Consider the following 21,579-nt stretch of genomic DNA (forward strand, 5'->3'; position numbering starts at 1 on the left):
GTGCCCGCTTGAATGGAGTCACTCTGTTGTATTTACTTTTATCAATTTAATATAATCAAGGCTTTGACCATTTATTGATTTAAAAAAAAAAAATTTCTTCCAGAAACATTTCTATTTTATATTTTCGACCACAAATGGATTTGAAAACCATGATGAAAATTGTTTACCTTGAATTATTTTCTCCTTGCATTAAATCAACTCTTAGTAGACTACTCTTGACACTCATAGGAGGCTCAAAAATCATTTTGCATATAATGCATATTATGATTCAAATTAGTTATCTATAAAATTCAACTTTGACTCCAATTTACCTAAATTGTAGGGATTTCAAGTGAACAACTACAAAGTAGCATGGAATAGATGCCAAATGCATGCAGAAGCATAGACATTGCATGTGAACTATTTTGCACACATGAATAAAAAAGAACAATCAATGTGCCATCCAACCACAATTAAATGTCATCTTCACTATTTAAACTTGTTCAAATTTTATTTGCACAAATAATATGCAATAGTAATTTTATTTGTTCAAACAATAGGCAATAGTAATTTCATTTATTGTAATAATAGGCACAAAGTTTCCTATATTATTATTATTATTCCATTGAAGGGACCACTTGCATAAACATATAATCTAGCTTTCATTTGATTATGGTAATAAATAAGTGAGTTGGTTATCATTTCCACCTATAAGTTAGTTTCTATTAACAAAATTATTTATATTAGTTTAAATTTTCCTCTATTACTATGGTCAATGTGAGTTTGATTTCTTATCTAAAAGATTAGGTTATTTAAAATTTCTATATTAATAAATCATGAAAACTTTTTTTTTTTCGTAATTTCTTTCTAGCAATTTGACATTTCTTTATTGTAAAAATTGAACCAATTTAACTTACTTTTTATAAATAGATAGCTCAATGACTTAAGTTTTAAAGATTAGATAATAATATAATGTAAGATTTTATTTTAAGATTTTAAATTGAATTGTTACTATATATAAAATTAATAAAATATTTAATCTTATTAAAAATTACAATCTAGTTATGTTACAAAGGTCATGTTCTACAAGACACAAATCCAACCTTATTATCACAATATTTATAGGGGCCACTGAAAAAGGGACATCATATTTCATGAATACACAACTACTAACTGTAAGTGTAAAATTAAAAATAAAATCTCCTAAGATTAAGAATTAAAAAGGTAATAGTGGGCTTTGATTATGATAAGAGCTCAAATGTTATAAAATGTGAAAGAGAAAATAGATTTGTAGACACATGTCCCCTTTTCTTTGTCTTCCTCTCCCCTTCTAATGGACCTCACCCCACACCCTCCCCCTTAACCAATCCCACTCTTCTCTACCTCTTCTCTCCATTTATTCCTCTCTTCCATTATAAACATAAAATAATCTTCTTGGTCACAATTCAAAGGTTTTATTTAAAACATTCTTGAAAGTTGATGCATATTTTCTTTGGAGCTATCACTTCTCCATTAGAACCTTTGCTAGATAAAAAACATCATTTTTTGAACGATCTATCTGTTAGCCTCATAGTCATCTACTACATAAATGCATGGGGAAAAGATGTTTTTTTCACTTCTTTTGATGCACTCATTGTACACCAAGATTACTTTCCAACATCCCGATTCCATAAAGAATCTACACACACACACACACACACACACACACACACACACACACACACACATGCAAATGGGCTAACGAAAAAAATAAAAATTCATGACATCTCTGTTGGGATTATAGATGGAGTAATTGAGAGGGGGGGGTGAATCAGTTACTACAAAAAAAAATCCACAGAGTCCTTAGATGTCTTAAATAACTAGTTACTGCTGATACTCGGTAAACACTATAAAAATGTTGTAACTCGGTAGATTAACTTGTTACTGATCTTCAAGCATTCATGCATGCAAAGGTAAATAAAATGAACACGAGAGACACCAGATTTAACGTGGAAGCCCAATATGGGAAAAACCACCAAGTAACTAGCTACCAATTTTCACTCTTCTGAAGTGAGCCCTATTAGGAGTCAACCCTATTAAAGGTTACAATACACACTATTAGGTGTGACCTTGTTAGAGGATTTAATCACTCTATTAGGAGTGGCCTTGCTAGAGGTCTTTAGAACAATTCAATTGAACTGTCACCTTGTTAGAGGATTTACAAAAATGGCTGTTAAACCAACTCTGTTAAGAAATTTTGAAATCATTGCTACAATGGTTAGAAAGTAACAATGAATTGATCTGAATAAGATGCAATTGAATTTTCTGATTACAGATCTCTATTCTGCACTATTAGATCCTTTTCGATCAAATATAGCTTTGTTGCTCCTCAATGATCTCTGATCATCCTTCAAAATTTTCTTTCACAATTATCAGTCTTCCTTCTCATTCACATTACATCAAATCCATCACTTACACTTAGAATTCGCAATTTGACTTCTTATATATACCTTTCAGACTATCAAGTCGGCTCATTCATAAGTTACATTTACCAATAAACCATACATCAATCAGCTACAAATATTACTTTAAACAAATAAACTTTATTTCAAAAAATAATGAAATCTTTCACTGGCCGACCCTGCTCGGTAAATACTACTTCTAGAAATAATTTTCTGAGTTAACCGTCTTAACTCGGTTAGCATTGCAAAACCTACAAAATCCTTTGGCTGCCGAGTTAACTTGGTAAAAACTAAATTTCTTTCACTGTCCATGAAAGCTTAGTTAGAACTGTTTCCTACACTATTTTCTCTTGATGACCGAGTTTGCGCGATAGAAATTAAATTTCCTTTACTAACCTTGAAATCTCGTTAGTGACTGAATACATAGGGTAAAGCCTTAGAATGCTCAATAAACACTATAAACCTTCTTTGCTAACCTTCTGGGATCGGTAGGCTCTGTCTTTTTCCTTGCTGACCAATTGAGCTCAATAGACTCTGTCTGATGACTAATATGAAATTTGTGTAACATCAAAGACAACACACAATTGAACAATTGTATCCAACAATCTCCCTCTTTGTCATTGATGGCAACACAACATGTCATAGCAGAATGAAATTTGAAAATAGGTTTTTACTGATAGAATACTTCACCCTCTTCCTCAAATACAATAATCTCCCTCTTTCATAATAATCTCTCCCTCTTACACAAACTCTCATTTTCTTGCAAATTTTAGAAATATATGACAGTATACTCTCCCTCTTTGATAACACATGCCAAAGACAACACAAATCAAATGAATAGAATTGTACTTGATGTACTGATTCATATGCAATGTCTTCATTACTTTGCTGCATCAATTGATAGATCTTCAATTCTGTTCTTGTTGATGCATCACTAAAACTGTATTTTAGTGAGCTTCAGATAGGGGAATGACCCCTAAATTACCTCTTAGATACAAGAACGCATCCTTAGGTAAAGGCTTTGTGAATATGTCAGCAATTTGTTCCTTTGTATGGACATATTCCAATTTGATTTCCTTTTCTTGTACCAATTCTCTAACAAAGTGATACTTTATAGAAATATGCTTGGTTTTTGAATGCATCACTGGATTCTTGGATATGTTAATTGCACTTGTGTTGTCACAAAACATAACAATAGGTTCTTTGATTTTTTGCATCATACTTTCCAATAATTGTTTGAACCACACAATGTTTGAGCAGTTTACTGCTACTGCAACATATTTAGCCTCTGCTGTGGACTGGGGTGTACAATTTTTCTTTTTACTTGTCCAAGAAACCAACCTCTTTCCAAGGAAGAAAGCTCCTCCACTTGTACTCTTTCTATCATCAACATTCTCTGCCCAATCTGCATGAGTGAACACTTTTAAATTTAGATTTCCTCCAAGTTTATACCATAATTCATAATCTTTAGTTCCTTTTAAATATCTCATGATCCTTTTAATTTCCATCATGTGATTTTCTTTTAGTTTTGCTGAGAATCTTGCTACAATTCCTACTGCAAGGGCAATGTCTGGTCTTTTGTGCACTACATACTGCAACTTTCCAATCATAGATCTATAGAATGTCTAATCCACTTCCTTTGATGCATCATCGTTGGTAAGTTTCAATCTAGTACACATAGGAGTTCCAACTGGTTTGCAGTCTTCCATACCAAACTTTTTCAGTATCTCCTTGATGTATTTAGATTGAGTGATGTAGATGCCATTTTTACTTTAATGAATTTGAAGACCAACAAAGAATTTTATTTCTCCAAACATTGACATTTCAAATTCTTTGTTTATTTGTTATGAAAATTCTTTGCAAAGATCATCATTTTCCATGAACAAAGTATTATCTACAAATATATCTACCAAAACAATCTTATTATTTGGTCCTTCCTTTATGTACAAACTACTGTTATCATTAGTTTTTTGAAAATCAATTTGAATAAGATAGTTATGTAGTCTTTCATACCATGCTCTAGGTGCTTGTTTCAAAGCATACAATGCTTTATAAAATTTGCAAACCATGTCCTTCTTGTCTGGATCAACAAAACCTTCAAGTTATTCAATGTAAACCTCTTCATCCAATATGCCATTGAGAAATACTAACTTAACATCCATCTAATAAACTTTGAATCCTTTGTATGCAACATATACAAGTAAGGTTCTGACACCTTCCAATCTTGCAACATGAGCAAAAGTATCTCCATAGTCCACACCTTCTTCTTGAGAGTATCCTTTGCATACTAGTCTAGCTTTGTTCCTTGACACCTTACCATCTTCATTTAACTTGTTTCTGAATACCCACTTAGTTCCAATCACATTTTTGTCTTTAGGTCTAGGAACAAGAGTCCATGTTTTATTTTTCTCTATCTTTTCTATCTCTTCATTCATAGCTTCAATTCACCTTTGATTTTCTAATGCATTTTTGACATTTCTAGGTTCAAAATCAACAAGTAAACAAGTACCTTTCAACTTCTTGTCATTGTTCCTTCTGATTTATCTCCAATGATTTGAACTAGTGCACGATGCTTCCTGACATACTTGGCTAACACAAGCTCTTTGCCTTTTAAATGACTTGCATTGTTATCCTTCTGTGCTTTAACTTCTAGTTCTGGTTCTGGTTGCTTGGGCTTAGTAGGTGTTGATTCGGTAGCTTTTGTTTGCAACTTGAGTTCTTGCAACTTGGTAGGTATTAGCTCTATTTAAACTTCTTGCCACTCAATTACTAAAGACTCGAGATTTGAAGATTCTTGATTGGCAGGTGTATTTGGCATTGTATCAAGTTCATTGTAAATAAATCTCCTACAATCTTCAGGTTCCCTTTTACTTTCTTCTTCAGTTCTTTTTGCAAACTCATCAACTTTCACATGTGCACTTTCTATGACTTTGTGAGTAGACAAATTCAAACATCTATATGCTTTACTTTTGCAAGAATATCTCAAAAATATTCCTTCATCATCCTCTACATCAAATTTACCTTTTCTAGATTCTTTCAAAATGTAACATTTGCTTCCAAATAATTTTAGGTAACTTACATTGGGTTTGTAGCCATAACATAACTCATAGGGCGTTTTGAATGAGTCCTTTTTCAATTGTACTTAGTTCAAGGTATGAACTGCAGTGCTAATAGCTTCCTTCCAGTATTTGATAGCAATGCTCTTCTCAATCATTAAGGTTCTTGCACAGTCCATGATAGATCTGTTCTTTCTTTCTGCTATTCCATTTTGTTCAGGAGTTCCAAGTGCTGAAACTTGTCTTTTGATTCCCCTTTCAATATAAAAGTTATTGAACTCATGTGAAATAAATTCACCACTTATGTCAGACCTTAAGCATTTTAGTCTTTTTCTTGTTTCCTTTTCTACTTTGGCCAAATACCATGTTAACTTTTCAAATGCTTTTGATTTCTCTCTTAGGTAAATGATAGTCATCATTCTTGAATAATCATCAATAAAAAGAATGAATTTTTTTTCACCAGTATAACTTTCAATGCCAATAGGTCCACACAAATCAGTATGCACAATTTCTAGAATTTCTTCAGATTGATAGTTCTTGCTTTTAAAGTTAGTCTTTCCCATTTTTCCAATTTGACAATTCTTGCATAGACCAACCTTAGGTTTCTTTATGTTAGGAATGCCTCTTACTTTCTTGAATTTGCTTATATTTACCAAGTTGTCAAAGTTTACATGACATAACCTCCTATGCCATAACCAACTTTCTTCAACTTGAGCAATAAAACATGAGCTTTTACCAAGTTCAAGATAAAATAAGTTACCTTTTGTTTGAGTGCTTGATCCAATCAGCTTACCTTTGCCATCCAACAGTCTTTCTTTTCCATGCATGAATTTTACTTTAAATCCATTATTGAGTAGCTATGCCACACTCAACAGATTGTGCTTTAGTCCTTCTACCCAATATGCATTATCACATACAAGTTCCCTGCTCAGTGAGATTCTTTCTTTTCCTTTTATACAACAAGGTTCATTGTTACCAAATCTTACACTGCCACCATCATGGTCTTCAAAATGTTCAAACTTAGTTTTATCACCAGTCATGTCATGAGAACCACCACTATCTATAATCCATGTATCATTTTTGTTCATATGAGAAATGAGTGCCGTTTCTTCATCATTATCAGACTCATCTTTTACAACAATGTAAACAATTTCATCTTCTTCTTCATCATCAGAATCATTAGAATCTTTAGCCATAAAACATGTTTTCTTACCTTTATCCTTGAATGATTTGAAGTCTTTCTTGCCATTGCACTTGTGATCTTTCTTCTCATCCTTGTTCTATTGTTTTTGGCACCTAGCAACAATATGTCCAATTTCTTCACAAGAAAAACAGATTAAAGGAACCTTACTTTTTTATTTCCCTTTGCCTCTTGAATATTTCCTTACTAGCAGAGCTTCAACCACCTCAAGATCACTGTCTGAACTCTATTCTGATTCTTCATCACTATCTGATTGAGGATCTTTTATCTTCTTGCCTTTTTCTTTGAGTGAATGCTTGGCTTCAAATGCTGATTCAATGTTCTTGGCAGCTGGAACATAATTATCATAGTTGTCTAGCTCAAATGCAGTCAATCTTCCAACTATGGCCTCTAAATTTATCTTATGATTTTTTTCACATCTTCTTTCTTGAATTGCAGAGACTTTGATTGCATAAATAGGAAGTAGAGTTCTAAGAACTTTACTTATAACTGTCTCCTCCTTGATATCTCCTGTAGATGATTTGATTGCACTAACACATGCTTAAACTCTTTCAACATATTTTGCAATGTTTTCATCCTCTCTCATCCTCATTTGATCAAATTGTCCTATCAAACTTTCTGCTTTGGCTCTTCTCACATTATCATCTTATCCATAGATCTCTTTCAGCTTGTTCAACATTTCAAAGATAGTTTTGCAATCCTTGATGTCATCAAATTCTTCATAACTTATAGGAGATGCTATATCTATCATCATGTTGTTGTGAGTCTTCTTTTCAGCAATATCATTGACAGATAATGTACCAGTAGGTTCTGCATATTTTTCATCAAGGTACTTCAGTCCTGAATCACCAATATAAGCCAGATGAAGTCTCATCAATCCCTGCCATGTTGAGAAGTTTTCCTTGTTAAGTCTTGGAATTTTCCTCTTGTAAAACATCCTAATCTTTAGCTTAGATCCTTGAAATCTTTTCCTAAAAGCACCAAAAGCTCTGATACCAATTTTTGGGATTATAGATAGAGTAATTGAGAGGGGGGGTGAATCAGTTACTACAAAAATAATTCCACAGATCCCTTAGATTTCTTAAATAACTAGTTACTATTGATACTTGGTAAACACTGTAAAAATGCTATAATTTGGTAGATTAACTTGTTACTAATCTTCAATTATTCATGCATGCAAAAGTAAATAAAATGAATACGAAGACACCAGATTTAACATGGAAACTCAATATGGAAAAAATCACTAAGTAACTAGCTACCAATTTTCACTCTTCTGAAGTGAGCCGGAGCCAACCCTGTTAAAGGTTACAATACACACTATTAGGTGTGACCCTATTAGAGGATTTAATCACCCTATTAGGAGTGGCCTTGCTAGAGGTCTTTAGAACAATTCAACTAAACTGTCACCTTGTTAGAGGATTTACAAAAATGGCTTTAAACTAACTCTGTTAAGAGATTTTGAAATCACTGCTACAATGGTTAGAAAGTAACAATGAATTGATCTGAATAAGATGCAACTGAATTTTCTAATTACATATCTCTATTCTGCACTATTAGATCCTTTTCAATCAAATATAGCTTTGTTGCTCATCAATGATCTCTGATCATCCTTCAAAATTTTCTTTCACAATAATCAGTCTTCCTTCTCATTCACATTACATCAAATTCACCACTTACACTTAGAATTCGCAACTTGACTTCTTATATATACCTTTCAGACTATCAAGTTGGCTCATTCATAAGTTACATTTACCAATAAACCATACATCAATCAGCTACAAATATTACTTTAAACAAATAAACTTTATTTCAAAAAAAAATGAAATCCTTCACTCGCCGACCTTGCTTGGTAAATACTGCTTCCAGAAATAATTTCTTGAGTTAACCATCTTAACTCGGTTAACATTGCAAAATCTGCAAAATCCTTTGGCTACCGAGTTAACTCGATAAAAACTAAATTTCCTTCACTGTCCATGAAAGCTCGGTTAGAACTGTTTCCTACACTATTTTTCTCTTGATGACTGAGTTTTCTTGGTAGCAGTTAAATTTCCTTTACTAATCTTGAAAGCTCGGTAGCAACTGAATACATAGAGTAAAGCCTGAGAATACTCAGTAGACACTGTAAACCTTCTTTGCTAACCTTCTGGGCTCGGTAGACTCTGTCTTTTTTCTTGTTGACCAACTGAGCTCGGTAGACTCTGTCTGATGACTAATATGACATTTGTGTAACATCAAAGATAACACATAATTGAAAAATTGTATCCAACAATATCTTGTCAACATGCATTGTGAAAAGTGGCTTTACATCATCCACATTGTTTTAATGAACATGTACCAATGTCTTGGCATTTTAAAACTATGTTGACTAATATACTCGTCTCTATATTTATCTTCTTTATTTTAAATATTCATATCTTATATGAAGAAGATTCTTGATCTCCTCCTCTCATCATCCCATCTGTTATTTTTCTTCCCACTTTCTCCACAACTATTTATTTTACTCCTTCTCTCCCCTCTCTATCTTCATACCTATCCATTTAATTCTACTTTAAGATATGTTCACTTCAGCCAAATAGTGTTTAAAACAATTATGTTTTTATTTAGTTGAATAATATTTTTTTATTAGATATAAAACTAATTATTACCTACCTTATTACATATAAAACTAATTATTACCTACCTTATTATGAAAACTATAAATACATATGAACTACAATACCACCAAAATGTACCCTATTATATTTAGTTGAATTAATTTTTTTTATTAGATATAAAACTAATTATTACCTACCTTATTACGAAACTATAAATACATATGAACTACAGTACCACCAAAATGTACCCTATTAAAATGTAAAAGCAAGGGCTCTAGGAGCAGGAGTCCCTACCTTTTGCATGGCTAGAAATAATGTGAAAATTTGGAGAAAGTGCTAAATCATAAACATAATTTGATTAATTAATTAATTTAGTTAGAGTTACTAAGATTATGCTTTGAAAATAATAGTTACTGTAAAGATGAACTATGCCTATAACATATTTAAATTTCCCAACAGTGAAGATAATGTAGCTTTGCAAAAATTTGAAAATTGTAGTAGTGATGATGAATGAACGTGAAATCTAACATTGCACTCTTTAGCAGTACGCTAAGAATATATATATTTTCATAATAGAATAGTTCAGGTCTTCTGCCTTAATCTGCTCAGAAAACTATTTTTTACACCAGGTAAGTTTATTTCATGAATATTTTTAACACGACTTTTCTTGACCTCTGAGCAGAAATCAAAAGTTTACCTTACCAAGTTTTGTTCTGTCCAAGTTCATGAAGTATGGCTTCAATCAAGAGAAAATAAATTGTAGATCATATTCAATGAATTTATGAGATGCAAATAAATAGTTATAGCAATGAATAGCATAGTATAGAGAAATATTACTATAACTCTGAAAGGTTGTCCATGTTACTGTTTCATTTGACCAATTCATGGTTCTACTTGGGGACGTAGACTATAATGGGAACAACTCAGCCTAGTCCCATGTATTCTATAATCGACCTTCATCAAGCTTTTGCAAGGAGGAGGTCAATTTATATGTGTATATTTATTTATTTACATAGTGAATAGCCATCTGAATGGAATTAGTAGGCACGTCTATTAGTTCGCCTTTAATCTGTACTTCTTGACGACTATGGCATTTCTTGAAGAACTCGTCAATTTTTCAATTACAAATGAAGAATTGTGAAGGAAATTGAAAAACACAGCTTGTATCTTGTCCACAGAGTTTTTTGATTGCTCTGTCATTTCTCGAGCAGCATTTGGCTGAAATTGTTAGGTCATTTTTCATGTGACTATTGGCTTTGATTACAGGGATTGATTGATAGCGACCCCTGCAAATATGTGATACCCTAATTAGAGTGAAGGAGTGCTCAAATCTCATACTTGTACCGCCTTTATGCTTGGTAGTAGCTAAATCCATAGAACCAACACTTTGTGTGGATAAAATTATGATGAAACTCTTTTCGAACAGTATTTTAGGGCTCTTCATCATTATTTTGGAAAAGGAATGATGTTAATGAGTGAAATAATTAGAGTTTTGTAAATCTAAGATGAAGATGAATGAGGATTTCTGAAAGGCATTTGACTATTGAAATAAGGAAAATGGTGACAGAGGGTTCTTCAACAGATGAAAAAGCAATAGGGCCCCTCAACCAAAGAAGAAAGGGAAAGATGAAACAGGATAGTTTCCAACTTTCTTTGATAAAAAACCATTGCACATAAACCTCTACAGTATAAATTACAGAGGCGTGACGCCATTCTTTGTTCTCCCTCAAAGCTTCCGCTCTGGTTTAATGCCTGACACATTATATCCAACCTGTGTTCAAGCACTTAGAATAAGTTCACCTAGCCACCGCCAACTCATTCAGATAGATTTGTAAATGCCCTCAACTTCTGTCTATCTCGGTCTTGTTGATAACAATTAGCTTGTCCTTATCCTTTTGTTGTCCATCTGTCAAGTGCATTAAATACATACACATTTACAGCTGTGCATTTTTTCTTTTTTAATTTCATTTAAAAAAACACTAAACCCCAGGAAAATATCCATGCTCCAATCAAAAAATCAAAAAATCAACAACAAAATAACTATTAAATAATTGCAATAGAAACCTTATGATTTCAGAATCAATTCGATAGCCAAAATTAATGGAAGTGGAAACCGGGAACATTAGTTCCCTGCCTTATAGATAAGGCAGGGACTAATAATACAGTTCAACAAAACAACGTTGAAATTGAGTGCATTTAAGTTGTCCCGTGACTAGCAGCCATTAAACATACTAACCTATACCATTGAAAAGCCAAGCTGAATCCTTAAAGAGTATATTGATGATAAAAATAAGAGATCTAATATTTACTGAGATCTAAAATAAACACAAATACTAGGCAATGAAAAAATCATAAATAAACACTGAACTGAGAACATATTTTATTCATAGAACTAATTGCTACAAACGTATGCAATGGCCTCTATATATAGAGAGCCTATGAGATAAGGGCATTAATAGAAGATGTTTCTAGAGGATAAGTGGATAATGCTGTATGACCTAGTATCAAGGAGGTCGTTTCTATCTGTTACCAATTTAATAGGAAATGTGTGATATACCTGCAGTTTAGTTATAACAACATGGATTTGATTAGCGTGCATTGACTGTTTTTAACATCCTCCCTTAATTTCTACCACTAATGATAATGTGTGGGAGAAATTACAATAAAAAATTTAGATAGGATAGGTTTCGACATTGAGCCTTGTTAGGTACTCATTTACAACAAAAAAGAGAGAGAGAGGGGAACATTATATGACTATCCCCCCTTAATGTTCACCTCAATCATGCCTAGCATGCCCCGTAGTTTTAGAAATTTGGCCTCAAGCATACTCTTAATAAATATGTCTGCTACTTGGTCTTCACTTGGACAAAATTGGGATTTAACAAAATTTGCTTGAACAAGATCCCTAATATAGTGAACATCAATCTCAATGTGTTTTTTTTTAGCATGAAAAACATGATTATTTGCAACTTGGATAACACTTTGATTGTCACAATACAAAGGAGTAGCTGAACTCTATGCAAAACCAAGCTCAAATAAAAGGTTGAGAATCAAAATTGCTTCCTTTCCAGCTTCTTTTACTGCTCTATATTCTGTTTCACATGAGGACAATGATGTAGTAGTTTGTTTTTTGCTGCTCCATGTAATTGGACCTTATCCAAGCTGAAAAATATAACCACTAGTAGATTTTCTATCATCTATATCACCTCCCCAGTTTGAATGTGTGAAGCCAATCAAAGAAACTGAGGACTTGTAACTATAATGTATGCCATAGTAAATGGTTCCACAAATGTATCATAAAATCCTTTTGGTAGCCAACCAATGAGTTTCTTTTGGTTCCTGCATAAATCTAGATACCAGATTGATTGCAAAACAAATGTCTGGTCTAGAATGTGTTAGATAAATCAGGCTACCAACAAGCTGTCTATATAAAGTAGCATCCACCTTCTTGGAAATACATTTTTTAATAAGCTTAATTCCATATTGAAAAGGAGTAGGGGCTGGCTTACATTCAAGCATATTAAATTTTTCTAAAAGATCCAAAGCATATTTTTCTTGAGAGATAAATAACCCATCATGAAGTCTACTAATTTGCAAGCCAAGAAAATAATTTAGTTTACCCAAATCACTCATATGAAATGCCCCTTTAAGATCTGATTTCAAATCATTAATTAACCCAATATTTGTTCCAGCTATGAGTAAATCATCCACATAAACTGCAACAAGAATAATTTCATTTTGCACTCTCTTCACATAAAGATTTGGATCTGATTTGCATTTTTGAAACCCATAAAGATGAAAATACCTGTCAATCTTCTTATTCCATGCTCTTGGTGCTTGTTTAAGCCCATAAAGTGACTTCTTTAATTTGCAAACAAGATTAGGATATTGTTGATCTACAAAACTTGGTGGCTGGTCCATATATATTTCTTCATATAAATTTTCATTTAAGAAAATTTTTTTTACATCCATTTGATGAATATGCCACCCAAGACTTGCAGCCAAAGAAAGAATAATTCTAACTGTATTCATTTTAATGATAGGAGCAAAAGTTTTTTCATAATCAACACCCTTTTTTTGATTAAATTCGTTAGCAACCAATCTAGCTTTAAATTTTTCTATAGCACCATCTGATTAAAATTTTGTTTTATAAACCCATTTGCAACCAATGACATTCTTACCTTTGGGAAGTGGCACAAGTTCCCAAGTTTTATTTTTCACCAAAGCATCATATTCTTCTTCCATAGCTTGCTCCCATTCTTTTTTTCCTCTAGCTTCTTCATATGATCTTGGGTCATTTACTTGTAATACTTTGGCCATGACAGCACTACCATTCATCCCTTGGATCTTTGAGCCTTGCCTATATATTTCTTCAGCACTCCTTGTCTTTTGTCTAGCTGAAAAGTCATCTTCTTCATCATCACTACTTGCAAAAAATGTCTAATTACAAGCATTAGTTATTTCATTTTCACTAGTATTTTCATCATTTGTAGAAGTGCACAACTCATCCTCATCAATTTAGTCTCCATTTCTTTCTAAAATATTTGAAAAATGAGAAGCATTTGTTGTGGTAGAGCGAGAAGGAGTGGCTGTAAGTTGTGAATGCTCATCAAACTTCACATCTCTACTAACAAAGACCTTGTTTGTTGTTAAATCATATAACCTATAAGCCGTTGATTCTTCACTATAACCCATAAACAAACACTTATGACTCTTTGGTTCTAACTTTTCCCTTTGTGCATCAGGAATGTGTGCCCAAGCAATACACCCAAATACTTTAAAATATCCAATGTGAGGTTTCTTACCACTCCATGCTTCTTCAGGGGTGATATTTGTGAGAGCTTTGGTGGGGATTCTATTTATAATATGTGGAGCACAAGAAACAGCCAAACCCCAAAATTTATTGTTCAAACTTTTAAAATGCAACATACAATGAGCAATTTCTAAAAGAGTTCTATTCATTCGTTCAGCCACCCCGTTTTGTTAAGGAGTATAAGGAACTATTCTTTGCACCTTAATACCATAATTTTCACAAAATGACTCAAATGCATAATTGCAATATTCACCCCCATTATCCGTCCTTAAATATTTAATTGTTTTGCCACTTTGATTTTCAACGAATGCCTTCAATTTTTGAAACACTTCAAACATTTCTTTTTTCCTTTCAAGAAAATAAACCCATACTCTTCTGCTATAATCATTAATAAAAGTGAGAAGGCACCTGACACCTGAAAGTGAAGGATATCCTAGTTCACATAAATCACTATGAATGAGTTGCAGTGGATGATTAGCTATCCATGCTTTACCTGAATCAAAAAGGATCTCGATGATGTTTCCCTAACACACAATCTTCACACACACCTTCACAAGCTGAAATTTTTGTTAATCCTCTAACCATATCTTGTAATTTTCTATAATTTAACTGTCCAAGTCTAGCATGCCAAAGTTGTGACATATAATTAGTCTGAGCAATAAAAGCATGAGAGAGTGTATATTTACTATCAAGAAACCCCACAAATTTAAATAGATTCTCTTCATGATCAACTCTACCAATAGCAATTATATTGATTGGGTCTTTTCTATTTCTAACAATAACTTGATTAGCATTGACAACAAACTCATAGATCCAGCTTGAACTATTTTGTATACTAGAATAAGATTCATCCCCAATCCTTCAACCAATAAAACATTTTTCAAAGACCCATTTGTTGCATTAATAGTTCCTGTTCCTAAAACTGGAAGTTTCATTTTATTGCCAATAGAAATTTCTTGATCTAAATTCTTCCCTTCATAAAAATCAATAAACAAAGATCTATCCCCAGTCATGTGAGATGATGCCTCTGAATCTAAAATCCATTCTTTATTAGAATCTGAAGCAAAGTATCCCCCTTTAACACTAGATTTACTCTTGGGTGTAGCAATTACCTCTTCATTTGATTTCTCGTCTTTTTAAAGAGATAGCTATGAAACTATATTTATCCTTATTTCCATCCTTAAACCTTTATTGCTTGGGCTTATATTGCTGCCTCTCATTGTCCCTCTTCTTCAAACAAAATTTCTCCATGTGATTCTCACCTCCACAATACCTACAAATAAAGGGCTTTCTTTCAGCTTGCTTTTCTGCACCATCATTTCTATAAAAATGGTTAGAACCTTAATTATTTTGAAATTTATTATTTCTTTTCCAATTCTTTTTTCCATCATTTCTAAAAAAATTACTTTTGACTGTATATGCATGATTCTTCTTAATATGCCCTTCTTTAATAAGCTGAACTTCTTCATCTAAAACAGATTTGCAAACTTGATGAAAAGTTTGTTGGGGGTATTGGGATTTAGTTGAACAACCCTTTTCCTTGATTCCTTAAAGACTTTATATAGTTGGAGACGCTTATTTTCAACCATTGCAATCAACTAAAAATCTTTTTTTGCATAATCAACACTATTTTTCTTAGCTGAGCATTTAAAAAGGTAACTTCATTGAAGTAATCAGACATTTTTTCAAAATCAGATGGATCTAAATTCATCAATTTTTCTTCTATACTAAACATGCTAGCAATGTCTACATCTTTATAATCTTTTTCTAAAGTTCTCACAGCTCTATTGGGTTATCAATATCAACATATCTTCTATTTAGATTAGGATCTCAAAGCTTTACCAATAATACCTCTAGCTTGCTCCAACTTGCATTTTCACAACTCCTTTTCTCTATTAGTTTGTTAAGGTTTCCCAATTTCTTTATATACTATCCTCCATAAAGCCTTCTCTCTTAGAGCATTCTTGACTCTAGTCTTCCAATCTGCAAAACCACTTCCATCAAAGATAGGCAAAACTTCATTTGAAGAACCCATGTTAGCAAAAAATCTCAACTTTCAAACAAATTTAGCAATACTCCAGAAACATAAAAAGCCCTACAAGAAAGTATCACTCCAAAAATATATCAGCCATGCAAACAAATCATTTTCAGCAATATATTTGCTTGCAGCAAAACCTTCTAGCAATATTTTTAACTGAACTTCTAAATGAATCTCCATCTGAACCTGGCTAAACTAGGCTCTGATACCATGATAAAAATAAAAGATTTAATATTTACTGAGATCTGAAATAAACACAAATACTAGGCAATGAAAAAATTAGAAATAAACACTGAACTGAGAACATATTTTACTTACAGAAATAATTGCTACAAACATATGCAATGGCCTCTACATATAGAGAGACTATGAGATAAGGACATTAATAGAAGAATTTTTCTAGAGTATAAGTGGATAATGCTGTATGACTTAGTATCAAGGCGGTCGTTTCTATCTGTTACGGAAATGTAGGAAATGTGTGATATACCTGCAGTTCAGTTTTAAGAGCATGGATTTGATTAGCGTGCGGTGACTGTTTCTAACAACTGACACCAACGTGCAGTTGACAACTATCTTTGTGGTTCAGATCACGGATTTAATTTTACATTCAAGTATACTGTACATTCACATGGAAAACTGTCTTATTGCTGAACACTTTCGATTTCTCTCGATCAAACAAAACTACATAAGCAAGTTAGTGACATCTCCTACTAGATCATGTCACACAGCTCCTGGATCCATCTTACACACTGGCTCAGTAAAAGCCAGTATAAGACGTTTTTGAAGCTCTATCGTGCATCGAGAGATTTGGAAGTTGAAGCTTCTGTGCTGCTATTGTAATACAAAGAAGACTTCCACATACTGCTGGGTGTACTCGTCTCCATATTAAACGGAGCACTGAAATCTGGTAGGTCAGCTTCTTCTTCCAGTATTTGGAGGACTTGTCTCATCCCAAGCCTGCCTTCTGGCTGAGGATTCGAACAGATCAGACCCAGTTTCAGCACTCTCTCCATCTCATCTTGAACATACCGCCCACCAAGGTTTAGGTCGGCCGCATCCATCAGACTGCCCGTGCCATGCAATTCTCTCGCCCAGTCCACCATAACTATTTTATCAGGTTGGAGGGAGAGATCAACAGGCCTCCTTCCGCATGCAACTTCCAACATAAAAATACCAAAACTGAACACATCTGTGGTGGGACTCGCCCTTCCTGTGTGCACAAGCTCTGGTGCGATGTACCCCAGCGTTCCAACCACACGGGTAGTGTGCGAGTTCTCGTTATGCTCGTACAAACGGGCAAGCCCAAAATCCCCCAGCTTCCCATTCAGTTCTGCGTCCAACAAAACGTTGCTTGACTTGATGTCTCTGTGCACTACGCATTGCTCCCACTCTTCGTGAAGATACAACAAACCTGAAGCGACATCTCTGATCACTCTGTACCTCTGATCCCAGTCGAGAACCTTTGTTGGGTTTCCATATATCATCTTGTCCAGGCTCCCGTTTGGCATGTAGTCATAAACTATGAACAGCTGCTTCTCTCGCCTGCAGAACCCTCTTAGCTGCACAAGATTTCGGTGTTGAAGCCGCCCGAGACTGGAGATCTCTGCTATGAATTCCTTCACCCCATCATCTGTTTCTCTAAGAATACATTTCACGGCTACTTGGAGTCCGGTAGTGGGAAGGACTCCTCTATATACGCGACCGAAGCCTCCGGATCCCAAAAGTTCGTCCTCTCCGAAACCCTTGGTTGCAATATGTAGGTCTTTGTACTTGAACCTGTGAGGCCAATACTCCATCTCCCATTCCTCCATTACTTCTCCGGACTGGTTTCTCTTCAACCGCGCCACAAGTAATGCTGCCACCACCACGAGGAGAACAACACAAGCCGTGCTAATGCCAGCAATCAGTCTGGAATTTGAGGTCTTGGACTTGTTGTGCATGAAGGATGGAAGATTGGTTGTATTCAGGGATGTGGCGTGTCCATTTGTAGTAAAGCTCCAGGCGAGTATGTAATGCTCTTCAACAAGGGTTCCTGTAGCTGCTGAGAAACCAACGTAGATTTCTTGTTCAAAAATGTTGGAGAGGTTGAGGTTTTTCGCATTTATCAAGGGATTTTCTGGGCGATGTGAGCCAGGTTCTGCAATGGTGACGTTGACCTCGTCTTGAAGATGATCATAATCGATCCAAGCTTGAATATTCTGGCCGTTGTTGAGATCCAAACCTTGGAACTGGTTGTTTTCAGTCCAGTAGCCTGCAGGCTTGGCCACTAAAGAAACAAGACCATTGAGATCCACACCAACGTGATTGTCGTTGATGTCCCCGAATTCCACATTCTTTGTCGTGTCAAACTCGACAGCAAAGAGATGATCGGAGGCATCTCCCATGCTTGAGATATTGCTAATCAAGCCAAGGTACTGGGCTGATATGAAACCCTCTGGAGATTTGTGGGGCGTCATTATAAACGCCAGTCCATGCCCGCTGTCTGTATCTGAAGAGGGAACAATACTAAACACAAAAGTTGTGCTGAAAGAAAAGGTAGAATTCAGAGACCCACGGTAAAAAGCACGGCCGATACTGAAGTGGGATGGGCTGTTAAGAGAGATGGCTGTGGAGTGCACTGAAGCATTCCCGAACAATTCGAGGTTGGAGGGATCGAATTGGTTGAAGGTAAAATTTGTATAGGTTGGTGCAACCAGCGAGGGATAGAAGAGAAAAAGTACAAAGACCGCACATATGGCTGCCATGCTTTATTTCTATTTTATGTTATTACTTAAAACATGATCAGAAGAAAAGGCAGTGACCGATCTATAAGTAGGAGAAAGGAAAACTCAACATTAGAAACCCAATTAATTGAAGTATAAATAAAATTTAAACAAAGCAAGCATGCAAAATGGTGCAAATTTTTGTGAAGTTCCATACACTGTGTGGTGCGAATAATCCTCAAGTTCCATACTTTGTCTCTGCTATGTTCCCACGTCTCCAGTGAAAATAGTATAAACCTCTCTGGTTGTTCGAATATTAAAAGCTCTTAGACAGAAGTCGGACGAAAGGACACCTCTGAAAGAGATACCTACAATAAAGGCAAACCAAAGTTGTGTACCCGTGTTGGGGTAAGTATGCTCTTCCGTGAAGATCAGTAAGTGTGACGTTGATTGATGGGAAAGAAGCACAATATTCTTTAACTAAGATTATTAATTGTATATATTGTATTAGGTAAGAAGTCCATATCATAACAAGGGGTAACAAGGTGGGCAAGGGTCAAAGTTTCTGGTGTAGGTTTTGAGGTAAGAGTTGAGTATGTCGTACATTTAATTGTGAACTTACAATAAAATATCATATGTGAGGGAGGGCTTTCAATTCATGAAGACCAACAGCATCGAATTTACTTTTATAGGTTGTAAAAATCTATAAATGTCAGTATAGATTTTATTGTATGATTTGACATTCAATATTTTCCTATTCTTCGTGAACTATTTTACATTTATATAATTTTTTTATTTTATCTATTGACACACACGTACTTGAACCAAAAGGTAGAACTAACAACCGTAAACCCCACTCTTAATACTTGTGGACACCACACTACTTGATTTAGGCAACAGACTATCTAGGCAGTTCGTTTGATTGCGTGGATGCCCCCTCCCATCATGCCCATGCCCCCAACTTGTGCCCTCTATGCTTCCATGTGTATCCGTTTTCTATTAGTCTTTTAAGCATCGTGTAGTTTCAAATTGCATTGTGGTAGGAGTATGTAGAATTTTAAAAGAATTAAGAAATAATGTTTTTTTTTGGAAGAGTTTTAAAAGAGTTAAATGCTTTTTTAAAAGTTTAAATGAAGCGTGGGTAAGATATATATATATATATATATATATATATATATATATATATATATATTTGTTTGAGTTATATTATTAAATCTATAATATATCACTTATTTTAAGATGTATAAATATAGTTTTGTTTAAAATATATCTCTAGATAAATAATAGTTTAAAACATAAATATTTTTTATTTTTATTCAATCATATAAAAAATGGTTTAATATTATAATCAATTTTAATTTTACACATCATTTTCAAAATGTTAGATTATTTCTAATATTTATATCTTATTTTTATTTTTAGAATCATTATTAGCTATTCTATTTGTATTTTAATCCAAAAAAAATTATAAATTGTAAATTGAATTAAAAAAGATTTCAACTAAGCTAACTTAAATTATTCTTAGTATTTTGTTTATAAAATAACTTTACTTTAGTAATTAAAAACTAATATATAGTTTTACAATTTTAGTTATATTTAAGTTACAATATAAGTTTAATCTATAAAAAAATTCTAAATTACATTGTAAGTTCAATCTATACATTCTTGACTTGGATTTCATAACATCATTTTTGAATTTTATAATTTTTATTTTGCACGATTTTCCTTCTTGGCCAATATTCTTATTTTAAAATTTTCATTTATTCAATTTAATTATATGTTATTAATTTAATTACAGATGGTATCGATCAAAAAAATTAATTACAAATGTTAATTTGTGATGAATATAATAGTGATAAAAAATTTGTCCCACTTAAATACTTATCAATGTATAAAACTTTAATCAGGTTTCTTAAATAAATAAATAATGAAAATAATGTAATCTATAAACATAAAATTTTAATATTTATAAAATGTAAATGATCAAGAATAGTTTGATATAATTTTTATTAATTTATTTGAGATTTTTTTCATTTTAGTATAATATTCTTAAATTTTTGTTACAATCATTATAGTTAATTTGCAATCTAAAATTCAAAATATAATATAAATATTTAAAATATTATTACATTTTAAAAAATATTTATAAAATCATATTTCTTTTTTAAAAAATACGATTGAATTAAAAAAAAAAATTATATTTCTAAATAGTACTAAAAAAACATTCAACTCTTTTAAACTCTTCCAAAAAAATACATTCTTTCTTAATTCATTAAAAACTCTGGATACTCTACATGGCAATTCAACAATACATAACATAGTTTGAAATTGCACGACAAAAGTGATAGAAAACTGACAGGGCATGGGAGCATAGAGGGCATGAGTCGGTGGTATGGACATGACAGGGAGGGAGCGTTTGGGCAGTCGCACAAACTGCCTAGATAGCCGTTGCCCTTGATTTAGGTGAACACTTGCCAAAACAACCAAGGAGTCAACCAATGTTTAGCTGACATATTAGGTTGTCACCATTTCAAATTTCTTGTTTATTTAGAGATCATCTTGATGAGACTAAATTCTCTTAGAATTATATATTTTCTAAATAATTTATTAGTAGTGAACAAAGTTTGTGTTCTTGCATTTTGTTGCAACTATAAATTGTTTCATACATAAATTTAATTTTTTTATTAAATATTTTCACTTAAAATGAATGAATTTAGTAGATTGACATATTAGAAATCGGTATAATTTTATATTA

The 21,579-nt window shown here is 33.2% G+C and overlaps 1 long non-coding RNA gene and 1 pseudogene across 2 annotated transcripts; both read right to left on the bottom strand.

Moving 5' to 3' along the window:
• Positions 1 to 14,808: 14,808 nt before the first annotated feature.
• On the bottom strand, positions 14,809 to 19,190 carry LOC149549390 (uncharacterized). Its single transcript, XR_016354083.1, has 3 exons — positions 19,042 to 19,190; positions 15,936 to 16,067; positions 14,809 to 15,357 (listed from the first exon to the last, which is right to left on the bottom strand). It is a non-coding gene; the product is annotated as an uncharacterized LOC149549390 (long non-coding RNA).
• Positions 16,416 to 19,024, bottom strand: LOC149549391 (L-type lectin-domain containing receptor kinase SIT2 pseudogene; annotated as a pseudogene). Its single transcript, XR_016354082.1, has one exon. The product of XR_016354082.1 is annotated as an L-type lectin-domain containing receptor kinase SIT2 pseudogene (transcript).
• Positions 19,191 to 21,579: the final 2,389 nt, after the last annotated feature.

The sequence above is a fragment of the Cupressus sempervirens genome, chromosome 7 (assembly GCF_028749045.1).
Source record: "Cupressus sempervirens isolate cs-2001-9-10 chromosome 7, ASM2874904v1, whole genome shotgun sequence".
Taxonomy (NCBI): Eukaryota; Viridiplantae; Streptophyta; class Pinopsida; order Cupressales; family Cupressaceae; genus Cupressus; species Cupressus sempervirens.